The following is a 14,158-nucleotide window of genomic DNA, read 5'->3' as shown; positions in this document are numbered from 1 at the left end:
CCCTGCCTTCCTACCAGGTGCTCAATCACTGCTTCAGGCCGTGACTCAGCATTTCCATTACAACAGGAAATGTTAAGTTCCTAAGATACATATAAATGGCTGAACCTTGATAGCTGCTTTAAGATATTGGTGATACCTTGAGCTCATTTGCAAACGGCCATCTTGAAGCAGCCTTCAGAGTTACCATTTTATATCATTTAAAAAAGGATGTAAGTAATCAAACTTAAGCTGTGATAACATAATGTTAAATCCAGAGCTCTCGGATGAAAAAAAAATATATATATTACATTTTCTAATGTGTATAAATGGCTAGAGATAGATTTACAGCAGTATGGCAAAGAAATCCTGACTCTTGCCAGGAACATGAGTCCTAGCCATGATGTTCATGTTTCATACTGCTCCAGAGAGAAGAAGAATAAAGTGATGAAGAACAAGCTGCTTGACATAATGTCTCACCTGGGCACAGCCAGATCCAGCAATGAAGCAGCTGCAGAACACCTTCATCTCCTCAGCTGTTTACAAACAAATAGCAGGTAGAGCTAATTCCTTCCATGTTGCTTGAAAGCAACTCTTCTATCATGTCTTAAACATAAAACCCCAACCTTGCTCTCTGAAGTGTAAAGTTGAGACCTGGTGCAAGGCTGCCTTAAAAAGAGCAAAAAGCATTGGTCGTTTTCCTTAAGATGATTTCTGACTGACATTTGTGCAATATGCTATTAAAACTCAAAGAACATAAGCTCCAAGCCCTCCCTGGACAACCTGTCCTAATGCTTAATCACCTTCACAGTTAGGAAGGACAGGAGTTTTTTTCCTTCTCAAATGCCTCATGCTCAGCTCTCCTGTTACACATTAAGCTCCTTCCTTTTTGTCCTACCCTTAGTAGCTATGGAGAGCAATTGACTGCTGCCCTCATTATAATACCCTCTTACATAGTTGAAGACTCTCATCAAGTTCCCACTTCTTTTTCTGAGGCAGGCTGATGCTGACATCTCTGCAGCACCCCAGCTGCTGTTTGCCAATACCTGCTTTTTGGGACCCCCCATTCCCGGTGTCTGTGGATGGTATCCTGCTCTGAAGCAGCAGAGGGAAATGTTTCTGTGTCACCTGCAGCTGCACAGTATCCTGAAAGGCAAAGCCTGTCCTGCTCTTCAAGCATGTCATCTGCTGCCTGACTATGCAGGAATCGCTCTCACTGTGGCATCTGCCTCTTTGGAAGCCACGTACAAGTGAGCAGGAGGAGCACAGAGCACTGAGTTTCCCAGCCCAGATGAGTCTCAGTAGGAAAAGTATCCTTTAATTGCTTAAAATCCATCACATTCGGTGACACCTCGCTCCGGCACGAAGGAAGGCGGCATATCTATGACAACCCCTTGCTTTGCACACCTCAGCCTCGGGAGCTGCCAAAGGGACAGCATTCAGCTTCGGTGCCTCTCACTTGCTCCAATATTTCCACCTCATTCGCGTAGTGTCGCTGTAGGGAGAGCGAGCAGGGCTAAGCGAGGCGAGGAAACCCCCGACTTCGGGCTGGCGGAGCCGAGCGCACGGCACCATCCCCACCTGCTGGTGGGCGCCTGCCCGGGGACGGGAGCGCTCCTGCGTAGAGAAAAAGGCTTAGAAAGGTTTTAGAAGTTTTCTTTTCCTTTTTCTTTTTCCTTTTTCCTTTTCCTTTTCCTTTCCTTCTCCCTAAAAATAGGAAATCTGACATTCTGGTACCCAGAGATGCTGCACAGCATGGGTGTTTCTAGATCTCACTGATCAGCTCAGGGAAATAATCCATTGTCTGTAGTGGGGTGGCAGTGTAAGGCTCCTTTTTTGGGTAGCAGTTCAGAGAAAAACATATTTTTTTCTCGAAGATATTGGTCAGAATAAGAAACATCTGCTGGAAAACCCAAGCTCACCCCTCCTGGGAGAGATGGTATAAATGCAAGTATGAAGAAGAATCAGCACCCCTAAATGCCACAGGTGGAAGTATGGCAATGTGTAAATGCAGGTGGAAACTCAGTGTCTTACTGCCACCTGCACTGTGCTGAGATGAGATCGCTTCAATCCTTCTTTGTGTGACATCATACTGTGTCTTGTCAAAAAAAAAAAAAAAAAAAGGCAAAAGGCACCAATCAGGAGTTTAATCACACCTTTGCTTGGAGGAGGAGAGCATGGCCAGGAGGAGCAGGAGGTGACTTCCTGCCTCCCACAGCCATACAATGGGGATGACAACCTGCAGGCTGCTCTCTCTAGGAAAGTTTCTGTGCAGGAGCAGTGGCTTTGCAACCTGCTGACGAGTTAATGCGGAACAGAGCCCTGCAGAACATAGGAGTGAGAGCATCCCGGGCTGCAGGGATAAATCACTGGGGCCAGGACTGGGCATCACAAGGCTGCCAGCTCGTAAAGGCTGAGCTCCTCCACTGGCCCAGCTGCTCACTGGGATACTCCAGAGTGAGCTGAGCTCAGCCCCATGAGTTTGCTCTTCAAAGCATTCCTGTCTTTACTGTCCAATGCACTAAATATCTCGCCCAGCTGCACAGTGGGTTTGTGAGCCTTGTTAAGAGCCGGGTTTATTGTGCTTTCTTGAGGAATGTGCACGCCCAACAAAGAGCTGGGAAGTGTTAACTAAGGGCTTTAGGCACTGTAGGTCAGAGGAAGCTATTTGGAAACTAACTAGGAGTAGTTAGCTCCTTTCCTTATGTGAGTGAACTCTGGGTGTTTTGGTACTTTTAATTGAAGTGGATTGTCCTTTGGGTTGTGTTCTGTTGGGGAGGAAGGGGAGAGCATCCCTCATCAATCGCAGCATCAGCACTGTGGTGGTGGAAACACACCAAGTATCATTCAGGAGGCTGTGCAGTTAGCCATGGCCTGTCAGAACCAAAGCCTTTAATCTGTATATTTATATTTCTGTCACCACAAATAAAGACCTTTCACTAGGGCTTGTCCAGAGCCCTCTGTTGGCACATCACTGCAGCCTTGCAGATCTAACATTGGAAATTCAGCTCCCTGCATCCTTTCCATATTGAAAGCCAGAACAGTTTATCTTCAGTGGCCACAGCAACACCTGTACCAGGCTCAGTTGTCCTGATCATTGAATGATAGAATCCTTGAGGTCGGAAAAGATCATGAAGATCATCTAGTCCATCCATCAACCCATCACCACCATGCTCATTAAGCCACGTCCCTCAGTGCCGTTTCTACCCTGTTCTTGAACACCTCCAGGGACAGTGACTCCTCCACCTCCCTGGGCAGCCCATTCCAATGCCTCACCACTCTTTCTGAATTTTTTTTTCCTAATATCCAATCTCATGTAGGAGCACCAAACCATCCCAGCCCTGCCCAAGCACAGACTCACCCAAAGATTAAGCCTTGCCCACGCTACCAGCTGTTGGAGTCCTCTTGGCAGTGTTAGGTAACTCCAAGCTGTCTTTGAAGTTCAGTTTAAACATCTCTCAAAGCCGTAATGGGTGATGTGAATGGGAGATATGTAATGGCCACAATAATCTCATAAAGAACACAGTGAGAAAGCTGACATAGCTGAGTGCCATGGGTTCTGAGCCACTTAGTCAATGGGCTGAAGAGCTGGCCTCTGGTTTGCTCTGTCAGCTGACTGAGATGACCATAAGCTCCCCATGTGCAGGCTCTGCAGCCTCTCTCTAAGCAGGGAGACTCATGGTTAATGGCATTAATTATTAGCTCTCTTCTCTCTGGGGAGAAAAGTGCTCTCTGAGATACAGATCTGTGGAAATGGAAACGTTTCTAAATGTGACCTGGAGAACTGAATGGAAATCAAAATGGAGCTCATACTCAATCTGTGCAGAAAGGAGGAGTGGGCAGGGCAACACTCCTCTGAAGGGAGACACTATGGGGGTGCAGTGGAGAGGGCACATCATTTCCAGCAAAAACAAAACAAAACAAAAACCACCACCAACAACAAAAAAATAGCTTTAAAAATGTGTACCATAGATAGAAATCACTGTCACAGTGAGCTCTGCTAGCCCTGTCCCACCTTGCTCCCATTTCTGATGTCCATGCACCAAATGTCTCTTTGGTATAAGAGTTACAGAAAGGATCAGTTAGATGTGATGAGCCAAAATTGTACTTGGCATCACCCTGGGATGACAGTTTCATTTTAGCAAAACCAGATTATTTTGCCTATCTAGTAAGCTGGCCTGACTAGCATCGCTGTTCCCATGCATACACACACATACCAGACAATAATCTCCTTAACAACCCACAGATGAATTCCTCAGCTTATGAATCTGCCAGAAAACACATAATTTTCCCCATCAAGGAATGTTGCTCGGCACATCTTTAATATATCACTTACACAGCCCTCAATCAACCTAAATGATTCATCTAGCAGCTTCTCTTAGGTGAGGCTTTATGTGATTGAGTGGTTCGTCCCTGCTGAAAAAGCACACACCATTCAGTCCTACATATAAACTATAAAAGTTATTAATAACAAGGAATTATTGAGATAAGAGCCATGAGGGTGGCTATAGGCCCTCTGATGGCAGCTGGCCTGCTGTGAGCTCCATCAGGAGTACTCAGCCAGAATTTGCCCCCATGGGAACAGATCAGAGGCTTGCAGGCTCCATACCAACCCATGCATCATATTTTATGTTGTATTTTACACTGTATCAGCCTCCACACTAAGATTTACTAGTGTTTCCTTGCTGCTTAGTGGTTGTAACTCAGGACGTGCTCATTGTGTTGTAGTACAGAGTTGAACTTTGAACTCAACTGCAACACAATGCGGAGTGTGAAGGAAAACTGCTCTGAGCATCAAGACAGGGAACAGCTCAGCCATGTTCCTGCAGGCCACTCATCCCTTCTTTGTGATGCCTTGAGTCCGTATCACCCACTCCTGAGATCAGATCCATAGCTGCTCGTCATAGAATCATGGAATCATTAAGGTTGGAAGAGATTTCTAGGATCATCTGATCTGATCACCAACCCTCCCCCACCATGCCCACTGACCATGTCCCTCAGTGCCACATCTCCAGGGTCCTTGAACACCTCCAGGGATCATGACTCCACCACCTCCCTGGGCAGCCTGTGCCACTGCCTCAACACTCATTCTGAGAAGAAATGTTTCCTAACATCCAACCCGAACCTCCTCTGTTATGAGATTGAGCACCCCTTGGATGGAGACATTGATGATTGGCCTGAGGACAAAGCACAGTGAGCTGCCTGAGCCTGCCCAGCCAGCACATTGTCCATGGCACCTGGGAAGTCATTTTTCATCTGAGATATTGTCTCCCTCCAGAGCTGGCTGCATTACGTAAGGTTCTTTGGACCCCAGACAGGCAAAATGGAGTTATAGCTCCATGTGATCTCAGCTACATTTCCCATCTCAGCATCCCAGTTTTGTGTGCAGACATGGTAACTTGGCTCCTTTCCTGTTTGGAAACATTTGTTTGGATGTTCTGAGGCTTTCTCAAAGTTGTGGACCCCCGCCATAGGGTGTTAGATGGCTTTAGATAAGAAATCTCCATAAAACTGCAAATAATATGTCTTCTGCAGTAAATCTTTCTTCTTAGGCAAGAGTGAAGTGGTCACATTGTGCTGCTCTATATCACAGCCCACCTGTTGCAAGGAAAGTGCCAAGAAAATTATACACCAGTGGGAAAGTATAGATTGCGTACATGGCTTGGGCCCAGCAAGAATCTGTGGGGCTATGGGATACACATTAAAATATCACCCCATGTCTCTGAGACTTAATTTATGGAATAGAAAGGGAATCTCCAGCTAAATAGAGACAAGCATTGTGTGGGATCAAGCAGCACAGCCATAGCTGCTGCCTCTGCCCTGCAGGGGAAGAGGGGCCACCCGTCAGACAAAGTCTAACACAGTAGGAATAGAAAGGTTTTAAACATCCAGCAGTGTCCTCTTCCCAGCAGGCAGGGATCACTCCGCTTCAGCACTGTACAGCAGTTGTGGGGATTCCCATCTCTGGGTCCCATCTCTGCCATGTCCTCCACATCACCCATTCCCAAAAGGAACTTCTTTCAGCCACCGGCGGGCTTTGCTAGAGGAGAGTCCCAAAAGGCTAAAAACCCACGTGGAGGTGTGAAAATGAAGGGGGGGAGGGGGGGAGAGAAGGGGGGGGGGGGGGGGGGGGGGGGGGGGATGTGCTAGCAGGTTGTGAAGCGGCTGGAAGGTACCAGCGGCGTGCAGCAGCTCGGCTGTGCTGACGGGCGAGAGCCACGAGATGGCTCTGGAAGCCAGCATTTGGGACACGGCATTTGGAACGCAGCATTTGGAGTGCAGCGGTGTGAGGAAGGCCGGGAGGGGGCCGAGTGCTGCCGCTGAGATGCTGAGTTCCGAGCGCCCTGATCCGGCTTCTGGTGTCCCTGTTCATTGCAGGGAAGTTGGATCAGATGGCCTCTAAAGGTCCCTTCCAACTCAAACAATCCTATGGCTCTGTGCTGCCTGTAGGATCCTGGAAAGTCATGCAGTCTGGGTGTACCACCCTAAAATGTACCACCTCTGGTGGTTTTGCTATCTGTGCTGTTAACTGCACCCGAACACAACATGGTCCTGATGTGGCACACCCAAGGCACAGACAGGGGAGTGAATAGCTGATCCTGATGCAAAATCGGACTGAAATCCCACTGCAAAATACCTTCAAGCCCCGATCCTGCACCCCCTCAGTCACACCTCTCCCTTTCACCAGCTCCTCGTGGCTTTCAGTGAACAACGGGAGGTAGGAAAGGGTGGAAAAGGCCCCGAGAAGCGTAAAGTTGTTGTAAGAAATAAGCAAGGTGCAGCAACCAGTGACTCACAGAGTTTAATGCCTGGGAACAAAGCTGTGCTTCAATGGACCACGTGCAGCAACAATGCGTACTGCAAACTGCAAAGCCTCTGTAGCATCCAGCTAAAATGTGTGGCAAATAAAGCCCTTTGCTCACCAGTCTCAGTGCTTCTGAGCATCATCTGTCACAGGATTTGTTGTCCTTCTTACGAATCATAAGGCAGGCAGTGAAATTAATAGTAAATTATGAGGATAATGGGGTTTTTAACGAGCTGCTTCTGGTTGGGGGGTTCCTTTACAGTGACTCCTTCACTGCATTACAAATACCAGTGCTGAGCTCAGAGGCAATGTAGTGAAAAGTGCACTAGTCTGCATCTGTTTGAACAGAAGGACCTAAGTTTGCAGAAAACAGAGCTATTGTTCCAACATGGCACAGGGGCACAGGCGTTTGTATGGAGCAGGATAAGAGAAAAAGGCACAGTTCTAAGGCACCAGCAGAGGAAGGATGGCTGTCACCATACAACCAGAGCAGCTGTAGCATAGGAATGGAAAAGGAAAGGATGGCTCTGGGGCAGGCTCTGGGGGCAGACTCTGGGGCAGACCCTGGGAGCACCCACAGTACCCAAGTTATGAGCTTCCAGGCAGTGGGAAGGGAGATGGGTCTCCCATTTCTTTCCATGCTGACTGTGAACATGGAAACTTTTGCAGAGCTGCTTTGCAGTGAGATGCATGAACCAAACCCAAAGATGATGCAGGGGCAGCTTTGCCCTTTGTTGCACAAAGCCTACAGCTATCCTTATGTGTATTACTAAGTACTGATTGGGATCTGTTATTGTCAAAGATTGAAACAGATGCCAAGGTTGAGTGGGGCATTTCCACTTCCACCTCCTAGCTCAGAAAAGTACCAGTCTCCCTCCCAAACGTGCTGTAACCCAGAAGGAAAGACCTGCTCCTAAAACAGTGTACATCCAAAGAAATATCTGCCCCAAAGAACTGAGATCCCACTGCACATTTAATTTTTGGCTAATAATAATAACAATAAGCTGTGGACCCTCACTTGGGATCTGTCTCCCCACCTGTCTGGGCTGAGGCCTGGGGCAGCCAATGTTGGGCATCCACATAGAAGAGCCCACCCCAAACCACCCTTCCCACAGCCACGGCTTTCTGCAAAATGACAGAGTGAATGCAAAATCTCCAGAGTGAAAAGGAATTAGTAAAACCCCATATTCATGAAATATTGAGAGCTAATTATATGTGCATCGGAAACCTCTGGGGGAAGGGAGATGGAGGCCTTTCATTAGACAGTAACTGGAACTTTTTCATCATTTGTCTAACTCAGGAATGTAAGGCTGCTGTCTGGAGAGGGATGTGGGATTTGGCTGCAGGGCTGGGTGTGCAGGTGAAGTGCCATGCCAGCAAGGGTTCCATTGTACTGTGGCATGTCCTGGAAAGGACTCTGGGCTGAGCAGCTCAGCTAGGGCTGGCTCCTGCCGTACCTCTTCTCTCTCTGCACCGTAAGGAGCCATTGTTCCCAAACCATGATCTTTATGGGCCCTTTCCAACTTGAGATATTCTATGATTCTATAATTTCCATTTTCCCATGCAGCCCAATGGCTCCAAAGTCTTGTTCTTTGCTTCAGACATGGTGGCACCTCTCCTGAAGAGGACAAAGCCTGCCTTCCTCCAGCTGTCTCCAGAAAGTCAATTTCCTTCCCTTTTGATCTGCTCTCTGCCTTGGTGACAGAACCGAACTGCGAGCGGTTGCCACCATTGGCCAAATTCAAGGCCGAACAGGATGGCTGCAGGAACCCCCTGCCTTCCTGCCGGGGCGGCGGGGTGGAGGTTGGGGAAGGAGGGGAAGCCACGGCCCTGGAGCAGCTCTCTCAGGGGCTCGGGGCCGTACCGTGAGCTCGGAATTCTGCTTCCCCCTCTCCGCTCCGCCCTATGCAGCCATCAGAGCCCAGCAGCCCCGCGGAGCCGCTGCCTACGCGCCCCGGCCCTGGGATTTCCCCTTCGGATCCCCGATGCCATCATCTATTCCCTCCCCCACCGATCCCCCCCTCGGTACATTTTCCAACACCTTTTGTTGGGATTACAGAGCAGGAGACTGAATGTACCCGGAGCTTTAAGGAGAAACAAATGCAGGCAGGCCGTGCTCCCCCGCTACGCCTATTTAGTGTCACGATGCGCAGATCGCAATGAACCGCCGTGATTTCGGGCTGCCGCTGATCTCAGTACCTCCTCGAATGGAAATAAACCTGAGTGAGGGGCAAAGAGCCCATCGTACTCGTGCTCGGCTTTATTTACTTTTGCTCTTATTGTTATTATTATTTTCAAAATTTGGAGAGAGAGCAAGCTTTTCAATTGCTGAAATAATTGCCTGGGAGAAAGGTTTCTTAATCTGTTCATCCATTATTGACTCGGGCTGCACTATTTGGCTCGCTGCTTTTTATCGCCAGAAGATCACGTCCGGGAGTCTTTTGCATAACAATTTTTAAAGAGGACACATCCTTATATCAAAAGTGGACGTGACTCGAATTTTGCCGGCGTTTGTCCCGAAAATGACCCAATTCCGGTTACTGCCACTGGGCAGCAGTAACATCGCATCATTTCTCCAGGCGATAGACTTATTTCGCTCTCCTCTCTGCCCCTCTCCCTGCTCCCCTCCTCCCCCCTCCCCTCAAAGCAAGGCGTACTTTTAACGCTGATTATTTTGTCTCGCTGCCTTTTAGCCCCACGCGCGCTGTTTTCTCTCCCTGGGAACGGCCGAGCGGAGAGGAGCGGGACCTGCTCGGGGAGCGGCGCGGCCAATTAGCGCCGAAAGTTCCCGTGCGAGGCAAAAAATTGCGCCTGCAACGAAATTTCGCTGCGAGCCTCCGCGGAGAGACAGCGGTGCAGCCCCTCCCGCAGCCCCTCCCGCCGCGATTCCCTCGATGAGGATCAAAAGATCCCCCCTCTCCCTCGCGCCCTCACATCGAAATGGTGCCGCTGCCTCTCAGCCCCACCGGTCAAGTTAATTCCGGAACAAAGGAGGACACAAACACAAAGGATCGCTCTCCCCCCGCCTTCCTCTCTTCCCGACTCCAACTTCCTCGGTGCCCGGGCCCGGGCCGGGCCGCCCCCCCGGGTCCCAGCGCCCGGCAGAGGGGGTTGGCAGAGGGGATAGCGGGGACGCGGGGCTCGTCTCTCCTCTGGGCGTTGAAAAGGGAGAAATGCTCACACTCAGGCCCGAAAGGGTAAAAAAATAAATAAATTAAAGATGGGTCATCTCCCACCCCAGGGACACGGAGCCCCTAAGGCAGCACCTGGGGCGCGGAGGCAGAGGGGAGCATCTTCCGATGACGGCACGGCTCGGGCAAACTTCCCACGCCGGTGGCAGGGAGCCCCGCGCAGCCCGTGGGTCGCGGTCCCGCGTGCGTCTCTATGGTGGGAGAGGAGCCCGGGGCCGCTCCCAGCCTCGAGGTGCCCCCGCCCGCAGGGCCCCGTCCCGGAGCGCGGCGGGGAGGGCGGGGGCCGGGAGGCGGCAGGCGTTGGCCCTTTGCGAAAGTATCCCCGCTGCCTTCCTTCCCTTCGAGCGGACGCGGGAGCCGAGAGCCGGGGAGGGAGAGAGAGGGAGGACGCGGAAAACGCGGTGAAAAACGGCCGCGGGTGCGAGGCCGTCGCCGGGGAAGGGTGAGCGGAAGACGCGAGCCGAAGCCGCTCCGCAAACTTTTCAGCCCCCGCTCGTAACGCGCTCGGCGAAGGGACGGCGGTGCCCGACCCAAAGAGGGGAAAAGCGGCGCTCGGAGACGTCCGCCGTAACTTAAAGCCGAGCGCCGGGGCGGCAGGAAGGCGCCGGGGACTGCGCGCCCGGCACGGGATCCGTTGCGCTCCTCCGTGTGCTCCGCCCGGCTCCGGAGATCCTCCCGGGGAGCCGCTCTGCGGGGCCGCTCCGGGTGCTGCGAGGTAGGGGGGCGGCGGCCGGGGGGAGGGGGGCTGAGGAAGGGGCTTCGCAGTGAGCGCCTCTCTGCTCTCCTCTGTCCTTATTTCCTTCGTCCTGGTTCCTTTTCTTTTCTTTTCTTTTCTTTTCTTTTCTTTTCTTTTCTTTTCTTTTCTTTTCTTTTCTTTTCCTTTTCTTTTCTTTTCTTTTCTTTTCTTTTCTTTTCTTTTCTTTTCTTTTCTTTTCTTTTCTTTTCTTTTCTTTTCTTTTCCTTTCTTTTCCTTTCTTTTCTTTTCCTTTCTTTTCCTTTCTTTTCTTTTCTTTTCTTTTCCTTTCTTTCCTTTCTTTTCCTTTCTTTTCCTTTCTTTTCCTTTCTTTTCCTTTCCTTTCCCTTTCTTTTCCTTTCCTTTCTTTTCCTTTCCTTTCCCTTTCTTTTCCTTTCCTCTCTTTTCCTCTCTTTTCCTCTCTTTTCCTCTCTTTTCCTCTCTTTTCCTCTTTTCTTTTCCTCTTTTCTTTTCCTCTCGTTTCTTTTCCTTTCATTTCCTCTCGTTTCTTTTCCTCTCTTTTCCTCTCTTTTCTTTTCCTCTCTTTTCCTTTCTTTTCTTTTCCTCTTCTTTTATCTTTTTCTTTTTCTTTTTCTTTTTCCCTTTCTTTTTCTTTTTCCTTTTCTTTTTCTTCTCTTTTCCCTCTTTTCCCCTTTCATTTACTTTCTTTTCTCCGTTTCCTTTTCTCTTTCCTCCTTTCTCTTTAATTTTTTTTCCATTTTTTCTTTGATACTCTTCACCCCCCCCTGTATTTTCAAGCTTTGCCCTTTTCCTTTTCTTCTTCCTTTTCTTTTTTTCTTTTTTTTTCCGTTTTATTTTTTTTCTGTTGCCTTTTCTTTTTTCTCTTTCGTCTTACTCCTTTTTATATTTCCTCCGTCCCTCTCTCTCTCTCTTTTTCCTTTTCTTTCCTTTTTTTTTTTTTTCTTGTTAGAAAAGCAACAAGCCAACAACGCCGCCAAGAACCAGAAAGACACTTTTCTCTCCCCTCCACCCAAACTTCCCCTGGCTATTTCCATCCCCAACCTCTTTGAATAAAGAAGGGAGACAATGACAAACAAATAAACAACTCAAATCTTGCCCTGCAGCTCCCAGCCGGAGCTTAGCGGCCGGGGATGCTCCCAACGGACGCCGTCCCGCAGCCGAGCACCGGGACGCGAGGACGCGGCCCCGCCGGATTCCGGCTCCGTCTCGGGGCGTTTTGGTGGCCGCACCGCCCGCTCGGGGCTGCCCCTCTCCGGCCCTCGGCAGTCTGAGCTGCCCACCCCTGAGCTGCCCCTCCCGATCCCCTCACGGGCAACGAGAATTCCGGAGACGGAACCCCGCGCCCCGAAAAAAAGTTTCGATCGGGGCCGCTTCCACCACCTATTTACCAACGAATTACACTGCTATTATTGCTTTCAATGAAGACCGAATCCCCGAGCGATAATTGAATTACTCTATTGAAGGGACTGTCAGGTACAATGACGTGGTATATCCCGCGCATTTCCCAGGGTCTATAGGCTTTGGGGACCCGGAATGTATAGTCTGACCTTACAGCTCATAATAATAATGCTGCACTTGTAGCAGAAATCTATTCGCATTCACTTTTAACAAAACCGCTGGTCAGCCGGTCCCTGTAGGAAGGATGAAATCCATTGTATTGGAACAACTCATTTATGTCCTTCAGCAAAGGCCCCAATGAGATCTGATCTAGACCTGGAAATAGGATTACCACAGCGTATATTAACCACGTTCCTATACTTCCTCCTTCCTAGGAAAACAAAACAAAACAAAAATGTAAAGGATTTGAATTTGAATTTCGAATTGAATCCCTTCTCCTTCCGCCGGCCTTCCTCGAAAAGAAGAAGAACAAATTAAAAAAAAAAAAAAAAAAAAAAAGAAGAAAGAAAGAAAGAAAGAAAGAAAGAAAGAAAGAAAGAAAGAAAGAAGAAGAAAGAAAGAAAGAAAGAAAGAAAGAAAGAAAGAAAGAAAGAAGAAAGAAAGAAAGAAAGAAAGAAAGAAAGAAAGAAAGAAAGAAAGAAAGAAAGAAAGAAAGAAAGAAAGAAAGAAAGAAAGAAAGAAAAAAGAAAATGAATCAAACGAAATGGGAGCGTTGGCACCTTCCCTTTGCCGAGGAGGCGCTGCGGGCACCGTGCGGGCACCTCCCGAACCCCGACGGCAGCGGCCCCCGGGACTCACAGCGGGACGAAGCCCACGGAGCGGCCCCACTGCCCCTTCCGTGTTCCCATCGCCACGAGTTGTAGAGGGAACTTTTCCTAACGGGGAATTAATATGGTGATTATTACTTATATATATATATGTATATATATATATATATAAAGCTTCCATCCTTCTGATGCAAACGTATCATCCCGATGGCCGCAACAACTGTCTGCTGTAATATTTATCTATTTCTGTGCCGGAATAAAAAAAACAAAATGCGCTTCGCCTTTCCATTTAACCCCTCCTCATTGATCCCGGCGATCCCCCCACCCCTCCGCGCACAAACCCACTCGATTTATAGCGAAGCTCTGAATCCAGAGCGGTTCCAGAAGAGGAGCGCTCCGGATGGAGCGATCCCCCCATACACACACGGCACTGTCTCTTTCCCCCACAGCCCCCCCCCCCCTCCCAGCGCTAGGGAAGGCAAATTAAATAGTTAAAGGCTTCGATTTCTCTCTCTCTCCCTTTTGTTACCCAATTTTGGAACATTTAAGGATGGGTGTGTGTATTGTATTCAATAATAAAAGCTATAGGGCCGCCAGGACATTTATCATCCTATTACTGTAACAAATCCGGGCTCCCAATACATGAAAGGTAAAATGAATTACCGACGTTAAGCCGTCAATAAGTCATTTCTGTAAATGGTGTCTCCGAAGGACCGCGGCATTATTCAACCGGCTTTATCAGCAGCTGGGAAATTACGGCGAGAAGCTCGCAGCGTGTAATATGGCCCTGCTTACTTTGATTAAGCGTCTTGCCAGGGAATAGTGACAGTGCTTTTGACCAGGTTTTATTCGCCCGTCCTGTGATGAACGCCAAGCTGATCAGGCGGAATGAAGAGTAATTAAAACCTATAAATTATCTTTTGCAGCCCTTCTCAAGGCGTCTCTTGCAGGAGAGATAAGGCGGCGAGCCCCCATTTACGGCTCTGAAAGGGACCGCGGCTCACAAAGGCTACGTGGCTAAATGGGATATTGATAGTGTCCTAATTAGAATTTAATTAAGTACCCACGCTCGCTTTTGGGATAAAGATTTCAATTTTGCTAACTTAAATATAAATAAACCCAATTTCGGGCTAGTAAATGATACAATGTTGTGGATGCGGCGGGGGGGGGGAGGGGAGGGGGAGCGGGGGGTCGCGTTCATTGCAGTGCGGACGTTGTGCGCTGCGGCGTTTTGGGGAGGTGGTGTTGGGGGGGACGAGTCGGGTGGTTCCGCGGTACGGAAAGAGCCGAACGCGCCTCGGGGGGA

The 14,158-nt window shown here is 49.2% G+C and overlaps 1 long non-coding RNA gene across 1 annotated transcript; it reads left to right on the top strand.

Moving 5' to 3' along the window:
* The first annotated feature begins 24 nt into the window (after nucleotides 1-24).
* Nucleotides 25-1,970, top strand: LOC125696943 (uncharacterized). The gene is made up of 3 exons (XR_007378617.1): nucleotides 25-209; nucleotides 405-533; nucleotides 976-1,970. It is a non-coding gene; the product is annotated as an uncharacterized LOC125696943 (long non-coding RNA).
* The last annotated feature ends 12,188 nt before the right edge of the window (nucleotides 1,971-14,158 follow it).

Source organism: Lagopus muta, chromosome 8 (assembly GCF_023343835.1).
Source record: "Lagopus muta isolate bLagMut1 chromosome 8, bLagMut1 primary, whole genome shotgun sequence".
Classification (NCBI taxonomy): domain Eukaryota; kingdom Metazoa; phylum Chordata; class Aves; order Galliformes; family Phasianidae; genus Lagopus; species Lagopus muta.
This window is presented reverse-complemented; position numbering and strand designations above follow the sequence as displayed.